The sequence below is a fragment of the Panthera uncia genome, assembly GCF_023721935.1.
Source record: "Panthera uncia isolate 11264 chromosome A1 unlocalized genomic scaffold, Puncia_PCG_1.0 HiC_scaffold_17, whole genome shotgun sequence".
In the NCBI taxonomy this organism is placed as follows: domain Eukaryota; kingdom Metazoa; phylum Chordata; class Mammalia; order Carnivora; family Felidae; genus Panthera; species Panthera uncia.
This window is the reverse complement of record NW_026057577.1, coordinates 29,090,485-29,108,488: the sequence shown is the minus strand read 5'-3', so window position 1 is coordinate 29,108,488 and position 18,004 is coordinate 29,090,485. Positions and strand designations below refer to the sequence as shown.

General features: G+C 42.7%; 1 protein-coding gene across 1 annotated transcript in view; it reads right to left on the bottom strand.

The window, feature by feature from the left end:
• The window catches only part of SMAD5 (SMAD family member 5), a 48,757-nt gene extending 38,728 nt beyond the window's left edge, over window positions 1–10,029 (bottom strand). The window contains exon 1 of the mRNA XM_049649231.1: window positions 9,941–10,029. The gene's annotated coding sequence lies outside the window, so the exon portion shown is untranslated. The remainder of the gene's footprint in view (window positions 1–9,940) is intronic.
• Window positions 10,030–18,004: the final 7,975 nt, after the last annotated feature.

Here is an 18,004-nt window from a genome sequence, read left to right as displayed (position 1 = left end):
TTGCAGTTTGAGTAAATGTAACTAAATCTGGTGATCAAACACTGTGAAACTTAGATCTATTTAGGGGGATCATAAATAAAACAGAAAGAAAGAGGAATTATTCCAACATAACTGGAAAACAGGAGAGAAAGAAGGTAAAAAGATATATTTGTGAATAAGAATGCTGAAGAAAAAATTAACTAGGCTGCAAATGGCTAGTGACAAAAAGTGGAAGGCTTCGCCAGTATACAAAACATCTTAGCTCTGCCTAGCTCTGGGTCCTTCCCCCACCACATACATTGCAGGGAAGTGGATAAAAGTCTTAAGGATGAGGCAAGGATAACAGCACATCATTTCTGCACATATTTTGGGAATGCTTATCACAAGCTCAAAAGAGGAAGATGACAATCTATAAATCACAATACAGTTGTTAATAAAGAACAAGAATAAGAAAAACCAAGTATTATTAAGCCAAATGAGGCAGGAAGAGGACAATTAGTTTGTGAAGCAAAAGGGAAAGGCCCCCGAATGAATGCCAAACAGGGAAAGAATGAATACAGGGCTACAGCCCGGCTGCTAGAAGGAACCCTATGTGCAGTGTAGAGTTCTAAGCAGAAAAACACATTCAAAGAGGAATTTCGAGAAGTCAAAAATGGCAACAGCACATGACTAAGTAAGAGACTTAATTCAGGAGGCAGAGAGTAGATGGAATATATGGTAGAAATCCAACTATGACAGGAAGACACTCCAGCACAGTGGTACACAGACCAGGACAGGGATGGCAGTAGAGACAAAAATGAAGTGATGTGATGGGCATTACAAATAAAACATCAACAGGATTTGGTAACTACCCAGAAGAGACCAAGGGCAAACAAGAAAGGTAACGGTTTAAAAGCTGAAAAATAAAGACATCACTTACCTAAAAAGGACAATTCTAGATCTAGCCAAGAGGAGGCTGTGGAGGGCCAGGAGGAAGTAAGCACAGATACACGTCCCGGCAATAGTGAAACTAAAGCTCAAGAGAAGAGGGATGTGTAGATTTGGAGGACCATAGCAACACAAGGGAGAGCTGACTCTGAAAGGGCAGGTTTCATTGACTCAAAACCGGCTGAGTATCTAATAAGCCAAAAAGTCAGGCTGAAAAGACACTATCTGTAGTATCAAAGATCTTAAAAAGTAATGGAAAGAAGAGAAGGTATTGTGAACAGCTTCATATGCTGGTTCGTACACCACTTCATTTTCTTCTAGATTTACTTTCGTATGATAACCAAGAAAGATGAGCCATTAAAATAAAATTAAAAATATGTACAGCAAGCAGAGAAGGCCAGTAACTGAGCAGACAGGAATGTGTGCTACTTCTTATATCAGAACTTGGTGGGACTTGAGAAAATAACTATGACCTATTACCTACCACACCTTGGAAGTTTATAGTCTACCTCTGTTTATGAAGACCTGACTGGATGACTTTTTCATTACAGTGGGTTCTTTTTTTTATTTCTTGGAGAAATGACTCCTCCCCAGAGCTAAAAAACAAAAACAAAAACAAACAGGTAACAGTAAGATTGAGAAATCCTTGTGTGTTAAGTTCCCTGAAATTCTTCTGCGAACTTTCAATTAATAATGCAGAGTACCTTGGAAATACAAAGAAAAAGCAGTGGTACCTCAGAGATATACAGAGAACATTATACACATTATAAAATTAAGAAATATCATGCATTACAGAAGAATCTAGCATATTACAAAACACACACACACACACATTAATTCTATTTCAGCTCAAGCATCCCTTCTTCAGGAAGCCTTCCCAGATGGTGGTGCACAGACGAAACACCCCTCTTAAACACTCTTACTGCATCACATAACTCTACTTTGTAGCACTTAACACACTATATTTTTACATTTATCTGTCCAACTCCGTAAGAGTACAAATTCTGCAGGAATGTATATTAGAGGAACCATACCTATTTTCACTCATCACTGTAAGCCCGGTGATACACATGCTCAAGAAATATTTGTTTAATAAATGAAAGAGAATGAGCACAAAAAGCTTTTGAAAGGGCCTTAGCTGAAGGGGTAGTGTACTTCTCACTTTCTGCTTCATACAATTCTTTACTTCTTAAAACAAACATACTTCCAATATAGTCAGGGGAAAAAACAAATTTGAAAACCAAAGTGCAGCTATACCTCAGCCATATTAAAATCCTTACTAAAGAGAGGACTTATATGTCAAGAGACATTCATATTTCAAAAAAATTATCTCCAACAGATCTATCTAGGACTATTCAAATTTGGAAGCTGAAATTTAAGAAAAATCAATGAGAAACTAGGGGCAAACACTTCCTGCTCTCAAAAAATATTAGTAAGAATTCGTCTTTCAAAGGAATTTATCTTCCTATACTGGAATGTCTTTTGTACCTCCGAGATTTTACAAAGGCCATTCTCTGCCCAAACCACTCTCCTCAAGCCCCAACCACTAATTTCCAAGCTCTCTTGGCATTCAGACTTCAGCTTCAGTGTCATCCCAGAGACCTTCCCTGATCACCTCATAATCCTATATAAAGTAGGTTTTCCCCAATCCCTCATCTAATACCATGTTCATTTCCTTCAGTGTATAAATCAATTTGTAAGTGTTTGCTGACTTACATGATTTTTATCTCTCTCACCAGAGAATAATCTTTAAGAAACAATACTAAGCATATTCAGAGCACCTTTGAAATTTATTCAATTCATTCAGAAGGATATTTTCTGAGGTAGCATTCCAGGAGCTGGGAATATACACATGAATAAAGTGACCCAAAACGCTTGTCCTCGGTAGATTACACTCCAGAGGAGGGAGACAGACAAAGGCAATAAATAAGCAATACTGTAGTTTGTTTGGGGAAAAGTGCTAGGGAGAAAAATAGAGCAGAGGAAGGTGAATGGTAAGTGTGGTGGGAGAGGTGTGATTTTAAATAGGGCAGCTGAGGTGGGCCTCACTTAAGCAGACACCAAAGGAATCAAAACATGAAGGAAACAGGAGCAAGACAGGCAGACATCTGGGGGAAATCATGGCAGGCAAATGCAATAGGCAATGCAAAGATCTCAAGGTGGGAGCACGTCCGGCACATTCTGAGAACTGCCAAGACCAAGGTAGCATGAGAATAAAGTGAACGAGGAAGGGAAAATAATGAATGGGGTTCAGTAGGTGAGAGACCCAGATTGGACATCCTGCATATAAGGGCAATGGCTTTTACTGTAACTCAAATGAGGACCCATTTGAGAGCTCTGAGTGGAGACAGAACATTTTCTGACAAACATTAAAGAACTAACTACTCTGGCTCATGTGTTGAGAATAAACAGCAAGGGTAAAAGTGGAAAACCAGTTCAGAGTTGCAGTAAGCTAGGTGAGAGATGATAATGGCCTAGATCAGAGTGATGGCAGTTCAGTGGGGAGTAGACAACTTCACATGCATTTTAGGGAATAGTAGGTTTCCTGATAGAAGAGATAAGGGGAATGTGAGAACACAGGCATCAACAATGATTCCAAGGTGTCAGCCCTGACAACTGGAAGAACAGGATTTGTCATCAACTGATTTGGGGGAAAACTGATAACAAAGCTAAAGGAAGATCAGGAGTTACATTTTACATACATTAAATGTATAAATAAAATGTTATTAAGCTTCACCAGGCTTCCATTTCAAATGAAATCATATTAATATGAAAACCCAAAGATCCTGTTCTTACCTCAAGATACCTAAGTAGGACCTCCTGACCAACTCCCAGAAGATATACACAAACCACCCTCCAAACTCATCCCTAGACACACACACACACACACACACACACACGGTTCGTGCCCAGACTTGACAAAACAATTCACAGAAACAGCTCCTTCACTTTCTGCTCCAACACCTCTCCAACTGCTTCAATCCAAAGTAAAAGGCAAGTGACCAATCCAAAACTTTCATCCAACACTGTTAGCCAAAACAAAATCTCCTGAGCACATCAACCCATGCAAATAAATGCCCATACAGTTGGGTCACAACCCACCATGATCTCAGCCAAACCTGTACAAAAGAATTACAGATGGGGGTCCTAAGGAAATGCATTTCTCATAACCATCCCACAAAATTCAGATTCGTTAAGTTTGAGATTAGAACCCTACCTCCCACCATTTCAACAAGAGTCTTAGGTTTTACAGCAGGTCTGAGAAACAAGGTCCTTAGAAACATGTAAAGAAGTCACTTGCAAAGGTAACTGTTTTTGTGGCTGGTGGGGGTAAAGCTCTAAAAATATCTTACCCTTATGGCTCTAACATCAATAGTAGTCACCATGTATCAGCACCACCAGTGTCAAACCAATCCTAGATCCAGACATACAATTACTAAAACACGTAAGCCACATCCCTGGCTGCAGGCAGAGAAGAGAAACAAACCAGGACCAAGTTTGCCCACAAGCTTGCTTGCTTTCTTTCTTTCTTTAAATTTTTTTAAATGTTTATTTATTTTTGAGAGAGAGAGAGAGAGAGCATGAGCGGGGGAGGAGCAGAGAGAGAGGGAGACACAGAATCCGAAGCAGACTCCAGGCTCCGAGCTGTCAGCACAGAGACCGACGTGGGGCTCAAACTCACGGACCGTGAGATCATGACCCAAGCCGAAGTTGGACGCTTAAACGACTGAGCCACGCAGGCACCCCTCCCACAAGCTTTCTTGATTCAGAAATCCTACTATTCTTTATGGGAACATATATGAGGAAGAGGGGATACAACCACATGGGCACCAAAATAACTTTCCTAGAGAAACATTTAAATCACTACTTTTCCAAATCGTGGCTCTCAATTTCCAAAGATATCAAAAATTCTCACGGTGGATTTCAAAGCCAGTCAGGAGCTGAACTCATGTTCCCTGACACTTCTCACAGATTATCTTGCATAGTCTCTCTTTGTGCCCACACAAGTCTCTACGTTTTTATCTCCCACATCCAGACTTTTGTTTCCCAGTTTTTAATCACTCTTTAAACTTCACCTGCTCCTCTAAGTCCTCTAATTAAGCAGAGCCTGATCTAGATGTATACTCACCCCCACAGAGCCTGCAAGATTTCCTCTATTACTACCAGATGTGTTTGAGTATACTTGCACAGGCCTGTAGGCACAGGAATAGACACAGAGCTGGTCAATCATTATGGTGCTTTCCTTTAAATTATAAAATCGTCAAGGGATACCAAATCATTACATTACCAAATGTGTCTCTGGAGCACCAAGCACTAACCTGAGTACACAACGCTTTAGGAGGATGGTCTCCACATACCTCACGTGCACCCCAGAATTCAAGTCACCTACTCAGAAGAAAAAGGAGCAAATATGGCTCTGGATACCTTTTCAGCTGTTGTCATCATTCATTTAATGTACACTCAGCTCCAAAGAGTGGAAATGGAAATGGTCAGTGAGTTAAGTAGGTACTCACTTAAGTGGGCAGATAGAGGTGAATAAGGGGGAAAAAAACAAAAGACTAGCTCTGAAATATTTCCACAGTACCCGCTTTTCCTGGGAACACAGAAACCAGAATAACTAGATCTCAAGTTATACAGCCCACCAGATAGGATGCAAGGCAGATCCTGACACATCATGAAAACAAAACTGAACAAAACAAAACTTGCCTTGAAAGCACCAGCCATATTCTGAGATCATAGTTAAATGGGCAAAGCGTAAGGCACTTCTCAGGACTCCAGGTGCTAAGCTCAGAGAAAAGTGGGATGGTGACACTAGCTTCTTTTCTTACTGTTATTTTCAGCAGTAACAAAGTAACACATATATACGGAAAGCAAAAGGGGAAATCCAGTTCAAATCAGACAACAGATCAAACCATTGTCAGATTTTCAGAGTATACTCCTCTGTAAATTGGATGAACATTACAGAGACTAGTACACCAGAGAATTCAAAAGCAAAACCTGTTCACAAAATGTACTTTAACAACTAGCTTCCAAAAGTGAATTTCAATTTTAGTCTTGTCCATACAGAACTGTCTGATAAATAATTCTTTCTTCTAAAATACTGTCACAACCAAGTCAGGAATATCACAGTAAAAGCAGGAAGAAAAGTCACTGAAACCACCTCCCTCCTAAGATGGGGCCAAAAATGTCTCCAGCTAGCTGCCCAAGGCAAACACAAAAAAACAAACAAAAAAAATATTGAAGAGCTGGAAACTAGGTGACTATTTGTGAAAAACCTACTAACTCTGTAATTGTCCCATCTTTCAAACAATAAAAATGTTAGAATGTAAACGTGATGTACGAAAATGGGAAATTAACTGGTCCTAACAACAATCAATTCTTCAAAACGAACTGTGTATCTTAACCTTCCAACTAGTACACATACTTCTCGGATTCAGAGTTCTAGATAACGACAATAAACTAGATAATCTAACACTAAAAATTTCAATTACTGTTATTCTATTAGGTTTGGAAGTGGAAAAACAAGGTGTGAAAAGACATGGATAGGCTTCCTGGGGTCGTGCACCATCTTCTTTGGTGGGAAAGCACCCTATCTCCCTGCAGTCTTCCTGGGTCCTAGCCTTCCAGATAACTCTCCTCTCCAGAATAATCAGACTGGTGGAGTTACAAATCATCTCTCAGGCTGCAACTGTCCTTTATAAAAGGAAATCTTCAATGTCTTTGACCTTGAGTCAAGTGGCACACCCATCAGATATAAGACACTGGTAACATGTGAAGAAATAAACTATTGTGGCTTCTTCTTTGTGATTAGTATGGAACATACACACACAAAGAGGGAGACACGTGGGGTGCCTGGGTGGCTCAGTAGCTTAGGCATCCGACTTGGGCTCAGGTTATGATCTCGTGCTTTGCGGGTTTGAGCCCCACGTCGGGCTCTGTGCTGACAGCTCAGAGCCTGGAGTCCACTTCGGATTCTGTGTCTCCCTCTCTCTCTGCCCCTCCCCAACTCACTCTCTTCTCTCTCTAAATAAACATTAAAAAAAAAAAAGAAAGAAAGAAAAATTTAAAAAAAGAGAAATGAACACAGACCCTCCAGAAGTAAAGAGAACAGGGAAAAATGATAAACCAAAGGAATAAAGGCGGCTATATCCTAAAGTACACTCAAGCAGACTCTGAAATTTATCCAAATGTGTGGCTCACTGCCTAAACCAACATATACATCTGGTAATAATAAACACTGATAAGTCATAAACAAAAAGGGCTTTCTTAATTCACACACTCTACAAACTACTGGTAAGATTAAAATTTACATAAAGCACTATCAAACAGTATGTAAAATAGATTTTTTAAGATAGCATTAGTATTTCAATTTACATTACTAATAAGTGAAAAACTGGTATTTTACTGTTTGGTCTTCAAAAACAGAGAATCCAGTATCTTTGATTTGACCAAGTTACAAATCTGTTTTCAGTAGACAGAGAAAACACACTGCCTCTGTTTAACGCAAAGGACAAAAAAGATCATCACTGCAAATCATAATGTTTGGGTTCATGATGAAAACAGGAAACAGACAGGCTGCCCAGGTATAATTATGGTTATAGTGTAATGTGCCTTCAGGTTCAGCCAAGAATTAAAACTCAGTGAAGAGTAAGCAGAATTTACTTGCCTCTACCTTGCTACAGAAGGCAACTTTTAATAATACTTCCAGCAACATGTTACATAACTAACAGTAAACAACATCTGATTCAAACCTCATTAGTAACAACATTCTGTCACTGTCTCCCACTGAAATTAATAGCTGACTTTGCCAGAGGGGAAAGAAATGCAGCACGTATCAATCTACCCATTTCTGTGGCGCCTACCGAGGTGAACCAGGCGAGCAGATAATACCAGCAAATCTGCACGTATTCTACAAAAACATTTTATTCTTTTTTCAGTCCACTGCTGACTTTCCTTTTTACCACACTGTATCATATGGATGCATTTAAAATCTAAGAGTAAAGTCAGTTGAGAATGTTCACCTAACATTTATTGCCAATTTCAGCTATTTCAAACCTGAAAGGAATGGAAGGATAAATAATGAATGAAATTTTGTAACAAAGGTACAGGGTAACAGTCATGCGATAAAAACACCCATGTCAAAAAGAAAGGCACACTGACCAAGGGTTCTGCAATAGAGAGGGAAAATAGATCTACAAACAAACAAAACAAAAATTAAAATTTAAAACTCTAAAACGTATTATGCACCACTTTTGTGAAGGTGAAATTTTGGTAAATTGTCTCTTATGATGTGTGCATTCTTGTCATCTTGGGGTTCCCCACAGAGGGAAAAAATAGTTACCAAAGAAGAAGTAAAAGAAAAAAAAGAAAGTTGTACAAATCTGTAAAATAATCCCTTACTTACTGACTCTGGAACACACTAATTTCACAACAGTATCCTGATCAATACCAAACTGTCACACTGTGTCTAAGAACTGTTTTGCCTACAAGGGCCACTTCCACATTGACACCTTGCAGAAATCTTAGAACTCCTTTCAATTAAAATTGAAAACTAACTTGCTCGGGGCAATTCGGGTCCTCTTAAGGAAATTCAAGCGCTCTATTTAAAAAGAACTTAAATAATTTTTAAAACAACAACCCAAGCATCCTTTACTCTCAACTTCTGTGAGGCCAAGCCACGACCTCCACCTACCCGGCCTCTGTTGCTAGATAAGAGCACTTTAGGCAGTGCTAGGCAACAGGCATGATGTGACAAACCCAACCAGACTTCAAAACTTTTTCCACAGAAAGATAAGGTAAACAAGATATACTTAGCACCACACCCATTTAAACGCACAAGCAGCCAGGAATGTTCCCCCCTCCCCGCCCCCCCCACCACCCCAACAACTCTAGACCTCCAGCTGGTCAGGAAACAATGTCTCTGCAATCAAGATAGCGATCTGGCCCAGGGTGTTCAGGCATTCCTCACCTCCAGGCTGGCCTACAGCTCCATTCTCCAATGCCATCAAAACCAGAATTGGAACATTTTGTTAGGAATCGGGCAAACGTCCAAATACCCGGACTATCCTCGCCCCAGTTCTTTTTTGCAACCAAAATCTGTTTTGGCTACTGAGCATGCTCCGACTTAAGACAGGCGCCACATGGGAGTTTTCAAAGCTTAGGCTCCAAACTCCACGTAATAACAGCAGCTGAAAGGGGAAGAGAGGAAAACGGGCGGGGGAGGGGGAGAGCCCGGAATATGAATTTGAGTACTGATATTAAAGTGAAAGACCGGGCAGAGGCTGAATGTGCAAACAGGCACGGCTTGGCGTTCTCCTTGCAGCAATGCAGAAGTTAACACGAAGGGGAAGGAATCTTTGCAATGGTGAAAACTGGCACGGCAACGGGCAGAAACCATGTCTAACTACCAGCTGAGTGCAGTAGCAGGTCACAAGTGCCCAGAGTGTAATTCCCACCGATAAGCGTGGATCCTTATCTTTGAAACACAAAGCGACGGCGGCACGGATTCATCAAGCCATTGGACAGCTTTGCAGTGTAGCAAGCAGACTGGACGGCTCGACCGAGCACGGCGATCCTACCAGGGGTGTGACTGAGGGTGGTGCTTAGATGAGGTAGAACAAACCGCTCCTCTGGACACAAGCAGCGCCGAGATTCCCCCCCCCCCCCCCGCCCCCACCACTCCTCCTCCGCCTCGAGGGCGTCCCGAGGGCGTCCCGAGCGCCTCCCTCCACAGTCCGGGCGGCTACGGCGGCGCAGGAACAAGGCCAGCCACCGGACGCCCCCGGCCGCTGTACGGCCTCCGCAGCGGGACGGGCCGCCCCATCCCCGGCCGCCCGAACCTCTGCAGGCCGGGAGTTGGCCTACCTCTCCCGCCCCGCAGGCCCGGGCGGTTTCCGTTCCGCCCGCGGCCCAGCGCCCCCACCTCGGCCGGAGTCCAGCCACTCGGGCCTGAGGGCGAGCTGCGTCGCGGAAGAAGCTGCAGCCCCCGGCCCGGCTCGCCCGCTCGCCCGCCCTGGGCCCCACACTCACTCACCCGCCGGCTGGACGCACTCCCCCGGCGCCGTCGCTGCGCTTTCCCTCAGTGCAACTTTATTAGCAGCTCGGCCGCGAGACACGCGCACGGCGCCCGCTCGCCCAGGACCCGGATGAGGGAGGGAAGGAGCCGGGGAGGACGCCGCTGGGGTCCGCGCATGCGCGTCAGGGGTCGAGTGACCGCTGCGGTGCCCGAGGGAAGGAAGCCTCCGCGCCTGGCTCCGCGCGGCCAAGTCCAGCTTCCGATCCGCCGGAGGCTCTCGCGGCAATGGCCAGCCCCAGAGTGGGAGTCTGTCAGCTCCCACCACCACAACGGCCACTAGTAGTCTCCACTCACCAAAGCAGCCCAGAAGATAACAAAATAAAACTATTGCCCTCGATAGGGACAATTGCGGATTTTCTCAACTGCAAAAACTGTTAAAAAAAAAAAAAAAAAAAAGATCTTCCGACACAAGTTTGCTGCTTTCATTGATTTTTAAAGTAACTATATAAATCTAGGTGAAGAGAGTCCTCTTCACTTAGATCTTTCTAGGAAAACTAGCTTCAAAACAAACTTGAGAACAGTTTCTTACTCAAGGCAGCCCTGAAACACCTCCCATTTGGGAATCTTGGAGCCTCTACTTTCCCAACCCCTTTTGAGTGCCTGAACTTGGAGTTCCCCGAAGTAGGACCGTCCATGTTGGGAGATCAACCCCAGTAGTTCGGGATACACACACCCTTCTGGACAGGTGAGGCCAGTGAGGTGCACAGAAGTCACCAGTAGGCTGGCATCTCTCCAATCCGCCTCCTGGAACAAGAATCTAAGTCTCTTTCTTAGTCATTGGGGCTCTTCTCATTGTTCTTTCCCTCAAAATTCCCCAAAGCAGCAGCATTTACCAGACTATGATGGTGGCACTACCTAGGGCACCCATGTGGAAGAGTACTAGTGAAGAAAGACTTTTAAATGTTCTTATTTTAAGAGGTCAATACTGGTTTTCCAATACTCCACCATAGGTTTACTTTTGAAAGAAATTAATCTAAGTAAAAATCAAAATTGGAGTCCTTTCCAAATCCTCTCCCTCATAGCCTAATCCAATCCATCATGAAATCTTATTGACTCTACCTTCAAAATATATGCCAAATCTGCCCATTTCTCACTGCCTCTATTATCACCTCTGTGGCCTGAGCCAGCATCATCTCACACAAATGAGCAGCTGCTATTTTGCTCAGGGCCCCACCAGTTTGTTTCCACGGTGAGAAGACAAAGTAAATGTTGCCGAAGTCTCTGCATGAGGGGTGGCCAATCTTGAATGGGACAGAGGCCTGGTGAGGAAGTGTAGTAGGCCAGGGTGGGGACCCAGAGAGTGCCTGTTCTGATCAAAGGGACAGCTGCTGTTCCACTCCAGCCGACCACCACTGTAGGGAAACAGAATAAGGGCCAGTGTTGGCAGATTGTCGGATTTTTCAAAAACAGTTGGAAATCTGGATTTTAATGCAAAAAAAAAAAAAAAATCTCTGTTATCTAAAAGCTTAGCCACTTCTCTCATTCTTTCTCACTTTTTCTCCCTTTCTTAGACACGCTGGAGGCCAATTCTCTCCAAGCCAAGCAAAACAAATCCATGGTCCTGATTTAGTCCTATTGACCATTGGTTTGCAGTCTCGGGTCTCCATCTTAAACCTCTTTACTATACCATAAATTTTGTGAAAGTAATGTCTGTGTACTTTAACTCTTTGTCACACTCACTGATTATTTGTTGGCAATTCAGAAGTTTCCAGCCCTTGGAAGGCACATATTTCTGGAGCCTGCATGGGTTTACAACTCCCAGAAGCACCTATAACCCTGCCTTGGAGGGTGCCTTTTTTTCCCCTCAGAACTGATGTTTGCAGAGTGTTTTGTTGAACATTGTAAGACATAACAATTTGGTTTAAACATTTTGTACACTACAGCCATTCCTCACTTCAAACAGCTAGTAAAATCCTCCCCCAAACTGTTGGCCATCTTACAGTCACTGCACATTATATAAGGAACAATTTGTGATTGCAGGATTCCTTTTAATGCTCACATTTGTAACCTTAAAGCCAACAGTTGTGTTTCCTGAACCATGTACACACCTACTGATCACAGCAACCAGACTCCAACCTCTCCAAGTTGCTATGTGAGCTCAGCTTAGGTCTGAAGTGGGAAGAGATGATACCATAGAAGAAGGAATGGAAACTTGAACCGCACAAAAATGCCTCCCAAAGGACTGAGAAATTACCTAGGCTCAAAGGGTATAGAAAATCAGATCGCTAAATATCTAGATAGTTGAAAAGATTATCAAACGGGGAATGAACAGGCACACCAGAGCCATAGGAATGGAATAAGGAAATTCCTGTTTTTAACTATCAAAAGGATTCTAAAAACAAATGTAGAATGGGATGATCTGAACAAATAGACTTAGTCTCAATGGGGCATCACAATAGATAAACTGATTTAGCATTCCCCCATGAGAGCAGATAAAAGCAGCTTCAAACTTCAATCTTACTATACTTGTAGAGAAAGCTATTTGTGGATCATTTAGGCCAGTGCTTCTCAACCAAAGGCGACTGTCCCATCCCAGGGGAATATTTGACAATATTTGAAAACAACCATGACTGTCACATACAGGAGGGTGGTGCTAATGGCATCTACAGGGTAGAGACCAGGGAAGCTGCTAATTTCTCTGCGATATACAGGACAGCCTCCTTCTACCAAGAGTTATCCCGTCCAAAATGTCGCTACATACAAAAAGGTTTTGTGTGTGTTTTTTTTTAATGTTTTAAAGTTTATTTATTTATTTATTCTGAGAGAGAAAGAGAGAGCACACGAGTTAGGTAGGGTCAGAGAGAGAGACAGAGGGAGAGAGAATTCCAAGCAGTCTCCACTCTATCAGCACAGAGCCTGACAGGGGCTTCAACTCACAAACCGTGAGACGATGACCTAAGCCAAGAGTCTGATGCATAACCGGCTGAGCTACCCAGGCGCGGCTGTATGTATTGTTTTAAGCCCCAGATAGGTTTTCTTTAATTGGGGTTGATGTTTAGGGAGAAAATGGGCCCTTTGCTTGAATTTTTCTAATAAATAAATAAAAATAATTGCTTTAATTATTCATTAGGTGAAAAGAATCAGCCATAATGTTTAGTTCATGACCTACTCCCACCTTGAATTTTCCAGAACCAAAAAGGAAGTAATTTTCAGGAAATAGGGGACCACATATGGAACATGAAGAACTGGAAGCATTAATTCAGTGTTTCCCTATTTTTAATTTTTAACTGAAGGGTAATTGAGGCAAACTGATTTTGGTGCCAGTATCCTTAATAAATATGTCATTTCTATGCTTTGCTGCAGCTCAGAAGATTCTCCCTAAATGCCCAACACACACCCACTAGAATTGGAAGAACGTGATGGTGTTTCGAGGAGTCACCCGGCATAAAAGGATCAGTGAATGACCACAGAGATGCAAAGGGTCCCACCTCATAGCCACCTCCGAGACACTCACTTCCTCCGACAGTCATGGCAAGCGGACCTCAGAGGAAGAAATGCCTGAGTTTGAGTGACTCCTCTGGACAGTGTCCTGGAAATGATAAAGCTTCCTCTCCAAGTTCTGTATGTTCTTCAAAGGACAGACTAGCCCCACCCCCAATCCTTCATACTGGAAACGGTGCAGGAGGCAGAGCTAAGTGGAGAAGAGTGCTGAGAAGCATGAGATCTCAAAGAAACAGTGTGCAAAAATCTGAGAGAGAAAAAAATCATCACACAAAGTTTCCCAAATAAACTTCATGTTACAGAGCTAAGGTTCTGTGTGAACCAGAGAATACACTAAAGTGATTTGATTCAACATTTGAAAGGATTTTTTCCAGGGGTGCCAGGGTGGCTCAGTCAGTTAAGCAACTAGCTCTTGATTTCGGCTCAGGTCATGATCCACAGTCTTGAGATCAAGCCCCACATCTGTCTCTGTGTTGAGAAGGGATCCTGCTTGAAATTCTGTCTCTCTCTCTCTCTCTCTCTCTCTCTCTCTCTGTGTGTGTGTGTGTGTGTGTGTGTCCCTCCCCTGTTTGTGCTCGTGCTCTTTCTCTCTCTCTCAAAATCAATATTTTTTAAAAAGGACTTTTTTCCAGTAAAATTTGAGTGTTCTGTGGTGAAATGATCCCTTAATAGTCCACAGACCCTTTATTTTCACAACTCAGATGTTGAGAGTCTTCATATACTGAAAAAAAGAAAAGTAAAATTTAAAAAAAAATGACAACTGCCTCACGGAAAGCCCAGGAATCTCCAGGTCTTAGACCCCTTGAAGCTTCAGGGACCGGATGTGAGAAACTCTGTGACTCCCCCATCCCCTGGAATGAATATGCACATTTTTGTGTATATACCTACCTACACATTTTCTGCAGAAAAAGTCCATAGTTTTCATCAGCTTCTCAGAAGCTTGCCTGATCCCCAAATGCTTGCAGATGCTTAAAACACCGGTGACTTTACGTGCGGTGCAAATTTAATGTGTCCATTTTAAGTTCTCTTCTCTTCTCTTTTTCAGAGCAACATAATTGGGAGATTCCTCTCTAGGGAAGACCGCTTGATGCAGAGTGTAGGAACCTGGCTTGCCTGTCTCCAGCCATCTGCTACATTAAAGAAGGCCTCCTATGGCTGGAATCCAAAACACAAAATTAAAAGGGTTGCTTGCACCCAGCGTTGTAAAACAAAGAGGCTTTCTAAAGCAGGGCTTGGAGGGAACACTCATTTCTTCCTGACTTAAACAGCATCTGTTCTTCCTGACGGCAAACACCCTCCAAGTTAACTCGATGGAACGCCACAGTTCTACGTTCTCAATTTTCATCCTCAGAGACATAGTCTCAGATGAGCTAAACCACACGTGCATTCTGCCACAAATGCAGAGCAGCAGGTGAAAATCTGGGAATGCTATGAAATTGCAGGGACGGAAAGGAGACAGAAATTCACATTCCCTCCAATGCCTTTTTAACTGTGTAAAATCTTAGTCAAGAGAACTCTGAAGCCACACTTCCGGGTTTGAACATCAGCTGTCTCCCTTACTCCCTATGTGACTCTGCACAGGTTCCTGAACCAATCTGTGCCTTAGTCTCCTCGTCTGTAATTCCCTAATGGGAATTGCAATAGTATCAAGTTAATAGAATTATTATGAAGATTCAATAAATAGAAACTCGATAGGCACTTAGAACAGCAGTGCAATGGAAGGCATGTATTTTCACAGATACACCAGCAACCTCTAAAACAGTCCTAAATTTATTTGTTACATAAAATGTGCCTTCATCTTACCCAACAGTAGACCCTCTTCTCTTCTCACCATAGTAGGTGATCTCATTCACCCTCAAGCCTACGGTACTCTCTTTTGCAGACTATTCCCAAATTTCTGTTTCCATCTTGGACTTGGCTAATGAACAACAGACCCTTGAACTCCCTTCTAATGTCTCTACTGCACTGCAGTAATTGTGGATTTTGTCTGCCTGCCATACTCCCCAAACCCCTTTCTCCTGCTTCCTTTGTGATACCATTCCTCTTCGATATTAAGCATGGTCCCAAACTCCCCACCCCAGAGATGGGCATATGACCTAGGAGGGTTATCCTAGTTTCCCACTAGCCAGTCCATCATGAATGGTTCATAGGTGGACATATGACCCAAGCAAAGTAACATGTATTAGCTCTTAGACTGATGTATGGATGTTGGGAGAGAGAAATCTTCCTTACTGTTGCTGCTAAGCTAAGGCTGAGTCTGAGGCTGCCAGAGGCCATCTAACCACCAAGTAGAGGGAATTCGCTCGGCAATGAATCCCAAAGAGTGAAGCACAGCTGAAATACAGAGGAGAAGCCATGATAAAAATCCCTTGATCTGGCTATGCCTGAAGCTCTAAAGATCTTTCTTTGACTTCCCATTACATTAGCCTATATATTCTGCTTTTGTTTAGCTGGGTAGGCTTGTACTGCTTGTAACTTCTGCCCTTGGCAGTCTCTCTGGATTTATCAGGTACACATTTGAACTCCTGATATTTGTCATCCTTCCTTCCCAGGCTGGTCCTGCTCCTATCTCCCCCACATCAATAAATGGCAACTCCATTTACACAGTTGCTAATATCAGGCAGCCTTCTGTAGTAGATTCGATTATTGTCCTAAATCTTCACCCCTTCCTTGTTGTGGAATTATATATCTGCACCTTTTCCCACAAAACTTTGCACTAACTTTCTCTAGAGAAGGTGGAGTATACTTACTTCTTTGTGCCTTTGATGTTGACTTTGGCCAGTAGATATGACATGGACATAATCTTTAGATGTGCTTGACAGTTTGACTTGGCATTCGGCACTTTTTCCATCTACCGTCGGAAAAATAGGCCCCAGGTAGCCATCGGTCCAAGGATGATGAAAATACAGATTAACAAGAGCTGATCCCAAACCATAGCCCAGAGCCTACCTCACCAGACCTGCATCCTGATACACAGCCATCCATGATGATTCAGGGACCCAAGAGTGAAAAGTTAGTGTTTGCTCTTGATCACCACTGAGATTCTGGGGTTGTTTCCTATGCAGCAATAGCAAGCTAAAGCATTCTTTACTTACCCCTATTCCTCATCCTCATTTATTTGTTCATTTATTACCTCTCTCATTCAACAATATGACAAATATTTATGGACCACGTACTACATATCCAGTGTATTTTGGGCACCAGGGAAAAGACATTAAACAACATAGACAAAAATCCCAGCCTTAATAGAATAAACAGGTAATTTTTTAAAATATGAAAAGTACAATTTAACATGTCATCTGGTAAAAAGTACCTGGTAGAAAATTAAAATCATAAATTGGGGACAGAGTGGGTACCTGGATGAGGAAGGACAATGGCTGCCATGTTGATGAAATAGTCAGGGTTAAATAGGATTGCCTCCCACTTCCAATCCAGTATAAAGTCGTATCATTCCTACCTTCAAACCAGATCTAAAACCTCTCCACGTCTCTCTGTGTCTACTGTCTACAGACAGTCAGGTCCAGTCACTACCATTTCTCCCTGGACTCTCTTCTGCTCCCACCCAGCCTTGCTCCAGTCCCTTGACCACCCAACAGCTATTACATGGTGAAAATGTAAATCAGATTATGATCCCTGTGGAATTAAAGCTATTCAAGGTCTTCAAAGTCTTCCCATTGCAACTAGGATAAAATCCAAGCTCTCTACCCTGCTCTGATCAATATGGTCCCCGCCATCGCCAATATTCTTGCACATGCTTTGCACACACTGGCCTCATTTGTGTTCCTCACATGCCACAAGCTGTTCCCCAACTTAGGGCTTTGTACATATGGCTCCCTCTGCAAGCAGAAAGCCATTGCTCTTCACCTTGGAAAGTTCAGAAATGCTTTGCCAACCACGCCTCATCTGTCTCACTCCTTCTCATCAACCTTGGGTCTCAGCCTAAAGGTCAATTTCTTATCACAGCCTTCCCTGCCACCTCTGCCCCACTCAACCCCTCTACCCTGTCAAGATTGGTTCCCCCCATTATATACTTTGAGACCATCCAGATCAAAGTCTATATTCCCCGCTGGAGTTAAGCTCCTCTTCACAACAAAATCCTCAATACTTAGATCAGTGCCTGGACTGCTATAGGCCCTCCATACAGAGCCATTGAATTTTCTGCTTCACTTTTGGTTTTAGTAAAAATCACTTTTGTTTCCATTTAATTTTTTAAAGTTCTTAATCAAATTTCAGTATGGAATAGGGTGTGACTCCCCTTGTCTCCCAAGCAGAAATTCAGCCCTTAGATGTAACATTTGTTCATTCTCTTATTCATTCAACTTAAATATTTGTGTGATACCTACCATGTGCCTGCCAGTGTGCCAAGTACTGGGCTACCAAGGTGACTTCACTGTTGAAGCTCACAGTCTCCTGGGGGATGTTCACGTGTTTTCTGTCTTCAAGATCCTTGAACACTTGATGAAAGAGTCAGAAACTAGAAAATCAAAATCGTCATTTCAAAGGTGTCAGCCAAAATATACTCAGGAGAGGGGACTCTTGATATCTTTGAGGAGCCCTTTGTTTTATAAAAAGCTCTCACAG